Here is a 5,467-nt window from a genome sequence, read left to right on the forward strand (position 1 = left end):
ACTGGCAGCAAACCTGTAAAATCTCAAACGCTCTTTAAGGGGGTGTGAGTTCTCAGAGGTTTGATGAGGGATAGGGGGCCAACACAAGGGCCAAGCACCAGCACCCATCGCACGTCATGTGCGCACACCCCCCGGCCCCCCTCCCAATCGCCGGAACCCCAATGCCGCCGGTCAGGTTCTCCGGCGGTACTCCGGCGATGCTCCGGCGATGCTCCGGCGATGCTGTCCCGAGTGAAAAAAATGCGGCACCAGCACATGCTGGAGCCAAGCATGGGCACCGTGGCTCAAAATCGAACTTCGGCCAAGGCCTCGACCATCAATGGCACATGATGACGCATGGTGATGGCACATGCATCGACCATCATCGGCATAGGCTGCCCTTCGGTACGGGCACATGCCTCGACCGCCATCGGCACAAGCTGGGCCCTGGTGTGGGTTGTTGCCTCGATCACCAGCGGCACATGCTGAGCCTTGGTGCGGGCGGTTGCCTCGAGCACCATCCGCAGACCCTGGGCCCTGGTGCGGCCGGTTGCCCCGATAACCATCGGCACACGCTGGGCCCTGGAGCGGCCGGTTGCCTCGATCACCATCGGCAAAAGCTGGGCCCTGGTGCGGGCGCTTGCCTCGACCACCATCGGCACACGCTGGGCACTGGTGCGGGCGCTTGCCTCGACCACCATCGGCACACGCTGGGCCCTGGTGCGGGCGGTTGCCTCGATCACCATCGGCACACGCTGGGCCCTGGTGCGGGCGGTTGCCCCCAGCACCATCGGCACACGCTGGGCCCTGGTGCGGCAGGTTGCCTCGACCACCATCGGCACACGCTGGGCCCTGGTGCGGCAGGTTGCCTCGAGCACCATCGGCACACGCTGGGCCCTGGTGCGGTCGGTTGCCTCGATCACCATCGGCACACGCTCGGCCCTGGTGCGGGCGGTTGCCTCGACCACCATCGGCACACGCTGGGCCCTGGTGCGGCAGCTTGCCTCGAGCACCATCGGCACACGCTCGGCCCTGGTGCGGTCGGTTGCCTCGAGCACCATCGGCACACGCTGGGCCCTGGTGCGGCAGGTTGCCTCGACCACCATCGGCAGCCTCGAGCACCATCGGCACACGCTGGGCCCTGGTGCGGGCGCTTGCCTCGACCACCATCGGCACACGCTCCGCCCTGGTGCGGTCGGTTGCCTCGAGCACCATCGGCACACGCTGGGCCCTGGTGCGGCAGGTTGCCTCGACCACCATCGGCACACGCTGGGCCCTGGTGCGGGCGCTTGCCTCGACCACCATCGGCACACGCTCGGCCCTGGTGCGGTCGGTTGCCTCGAGCACCATCGGCACACGCTGGGCCCTGGTGCGGCAGGTTGCCTCGACCACCATCGGCACACGCTGGGCCCTGGTGCGGGCGCTTGCCTCGACCACCATCGGCACACGCTGGGCCCTGGTGCGGCAGGTTGCCTCGAGCACCATCGGCACACGCTGGGCCCTGGTGCGGTCGGTTGCCTCGACCACCATCGGCACATGCTGGGCCCTGGTGCGGGCGGTTGCCTCGAGCACCATCGGCACACGCTGGGCCCTGGTGCGGCAGGTTGCCTCGACCACCATCGGCACACGCTGGGCCCTGGTGCGGCAGGTTGCCTCGAGCACCATCGGCACACGCTGGGCCCTGGTGCGGTCGGTTGCCTCGATCACCATCGGCACACGCTGGGCCCTGGTGCGGGCGGTTGCCTCGACCACCATCGGCACACGCTGGGCCCTGGTGCGGCAGCTTGCCTCGAGCACCATCGGCACACGCTCGGCCCTGGTGCGGTCGGTTGCCTCGAGCACCATCGGCACACGTTGGGCCCTGGTGCGGCAGGTTGCCTCGACCACCATCGACAGCCTCGACCACCATCGGCACACGCTGGGCCCTGGTGCGGGCGCTTGCCTCGACCACCATCGGCACACGCTCCGCCCTGGTGCGGTCGGTTGCCTCGAGCACCATCGGCACACGCTGGGCCCTGGTGCGGCAGGTTGCCTCGACCACCATCGGCACACGCTGGGCCCTGGTGCGGGCGGTTGCCTCGACCACCATCGGCACACGCTGGGCCCTGGTGCGGGCGGTTGCCTCGACCACCATCGGCACACGCTGGGCCCTGGTGCGGGCGGTTGCCTCGACCACCATCGGCACAGGCTGGGCCCTGGTGCGGGCGCTTGCCTCGACCACCATCGGCACACGCTGGGCCCTGGTGCGGCAGGTTGCCTCGAGCACCATCGGCACACGCTGGGCCCTGGTGCGGCAGGTTGCCTCGACCACCATCGGCACACGCTGGGCCCTGGTGCGGGCGCTTGCCTCGACCACCATCGGCACACGCTCGGCCCTGGTGCGGTCGGTTGCCTCGAGCACCATCGGCACACGCTGGGCCCTGGTGCGGGCGCTTGCCTTGAGCACCATCGGCACACGCTCGGCCCTGGTGCGGTCGGTTGCCTCGAGCACCATCGGCACACGCTGGGCCCTGGTGCGGCAGGTTGCCTCGACCACCATCGGCACACGCTGGGCCCTGGTGCGGGCGCTTGCCTCGACCACCATCGGCACACGCTCGGCCCTGGTGCGGCAGGTTGCCTCGAGAACCATCGGCACACGCTGGGCCGTGGTGCGGGCGGTTGCCTCGACCACCATCGGCACACGCTGGGCCCTGGTGCGGGCGCTTGCCTCGAGCACCATCGGCACACGCTGGGCCCTGGTGCGGCAGGTTGCCTCGAGCACCATCGGCACACGCTGGGCCCTGGTGCGGCAGGTTGCCTCGAGCACCATCGGCACACGCTGGGCCCTAGTGCGGTCGGTTGCCTCGAGCACCATCGGCACACGCTGGGCGCTGGTGCGGGCGCTTGCCTCGACCACCATCGGCACACGCTGGGCCCTGGTGCGGCAGGTTGCCTCGATCACCATCGGCACACGCTGGGCCCTGGTGCGGGCGGTTGCCTCGAGCACCATCGGCACACGCTGGGCGCTGGTGCGGGCGCTTGCCTCGACCACCATCGGCACACGCTGGGCCCTGGTGCGGCAGGTTGCCTCGATCACCATCGGCACACGCTGGGCCCTGGTGCGGGCGGTTGCCTCGAGCACCATCGGCACACTATCGGCCCTGGTGCGGGCGGTTGCCTCGACCACCATCGGCACACGCTGGGCCCTGGTGCGGGCGCTTGCCTCGAGCACCATCGGCATACGCTGGGCCCTGGTGGGTTTAGGCACATCTTCAAATTTCTGCCGTGCCAATGCCATTTTTATGGCTTGTAAATTCATACAATGGTCCCCTAAGCCTTCACGTGAAGTTTCGTTGGAAGATGACTCGTTTTCTATTTTTCACGATTTTCGAAACTTTTTGCGGTTCGGGATTTTTTAAAATTTTTTTATAAGGATTTTTGGCCCCAAATTTTGTAGGCATGATCCTTCTATTTTTGTTGGCATGCACAAAAAAATTCAGCTAAAAACTCGAAGTAGAGAAGATTTTGTGACCGTTTGAAAAAAGTGTCCCCATTTCAGACACTTTAACGGCTACTGGTAGCAAACCTGTAAAATCTCAAATGCTCTTTAAGGGGGTGTGAATTCTCAGAGGTTTGATGAGGGATAGGGGGCCAACACAAGGCCAAGTACCAGCACCCATCGCACATCATGTGCGCACACCCCCCCGGCCCCCCTCCCAATCGCCGGAACCCCAATGCCGCCGGTCAGGTTCTCCGACGGTACTCCGGCGATGCTCCGGCGATGCTGTCCCGAGTGAAAAAAATGCGGCACCAGCACATGCTGGAGCCAAGCATGGGCACCGTGGCTCAAAATCGAACTTCGGCCAAGGCCTCGACCATCAATGGCACATGATGACGCATGGTGATGGCACATGCATCGACCATCATCGGCATAGGCTGCCCTTCGGTACGGGCACTTGCCTCGACCGCCATCGGCACAAGCTGGGCCCTGGTGTGGGTTGTTGCCTCGATCACAATCGGCACATGCTGAGCCTTGGTGCGGGCGGTTGCCTCGAGCACCATCGGCAGACCCTGGGCCTTGGTGCGGCCGGTTGCCCCGATAACCATCGGCACACGCTGGGCCCTGGGGCGGGCGCTTGCCCCCAGCACCATCGGCACACGCTGGGCCCTGGTGCGGGCGCTTGCCCCGAACACCATCGGCACAAGCCGGCCCTTGGTGCGGGCTCCTGGCTCGACCACCATCGGCACACGCTGGGCCCTGGTGCGGGCGGTTGCCTCGAACACCATCGGCACACGCCGGCCCTTGGTGCGGCCGGTTGCCTCGACCACCATCGGCACACGCTCGGCCTTGGTGAGGGCGCTTGCCTCGAGCACCATCGGCACACGCTGGGCCCTGGTGGGGGCGCTTGCCTCGACCACCATCGGCACACGCTGGGCCTTGGTGCGGGTGTCACGGGCTCCGACCTTAGACTCAGAATCCGTGCGGCCTTAGGCTTGGAATCTCGTCCTTGATGCCTAAGTCAGCCTAAAACACAAGCGTGCGGGCACTAGAACAAAGGGAAGGGCTGATTACGCAAGTTAAAGAGAAACAGGACAGAAAAACAGAATTCTGGAAATGCTCTTGTATTCACTGAAACAGAAGTGTTTGATGGTGTACAAATGAGGGTGGAGCAGCCCTCTATTTATAGTTGAGGCTCCAGCTACAACTTAATGGCAAATCCCTAAAATAAAGGCTACAATCATGGGATTACATTTAATCAAGATGCTGGTTCCTGATTTTCAGGGTCAACCAAATCTGCCAGGATGCTGATGCTGATCCTGCCTGGTTCCAGAAGCTTCCCTTGCGTATCCAGCACCTCGGGCCCTTCTGGATGTGGTGCGGGCAGCCCAAATGCCAGGCCTTGGTCTCATGAGTTGGCCTGCAAGATGGGCGGGCGTTTGGAGCTCATTTGATAGGCTTTGCGCACTGATACCCGCCAGCACGCCTGGTCTGCGGGCCTCAGCTTCTGGCTCGCCTGCTGGTCTGCCTGATGTGCCTGGCGCGCCCGCCCAGGGCGTGACATTCTCCCCCACCTGATTGCGCAACGCCCTCGTTGCGTCTTCTGCATGGTACTGCCTGATCTGGTCCCCGAACTGCCATAAGTCCTCTGCTGGTTCCCAGCTCGCCTCACTGTCTGGAAGTCCCTTCCAGCGCACCAAGTACTCATGTCTTGGTTGATAGTTCTTCCGTCTCACCTCCCGGTCAGCCATAATGCTGTGGACCTCCTTCTCATATGAGGCCCTTGCTCCCAATGGTGCACGCTTTGACTCTGCCCGTCCTGGATCTCCCTCATCCTCATGGAACGGCTTGAGCATGCTCACATGGAACACCGGGTGTACCCTCGGCTTGGGTGGCATATCCAGCTTGTAGGCAACCTTGCCTACCCTCTTGACTACTCGGAAAGGTCCCTCATACCTCCGGACTAGGCCTTTGTGCAGCCCCCTGTGGCGCACAATGGGATGCAGCTTC

The sequence above is a fragment of the Durio zibethinus genome, unplaced genomic scaffold (assembly GCF_047325235.1).
Source record: "Durio zibethinus cultivar Kanyao isolate XHJ-2024 unplaced genomic scaffold, ASM4732523v1 HiC_scaffold_392, whole genome shotgun sequence".
NCBI lineage: Eukaryota > Viridiplantae > Streptophyta > Magnoliopsida > Malvales > Malvaceae > Durio > Durio zibethinus.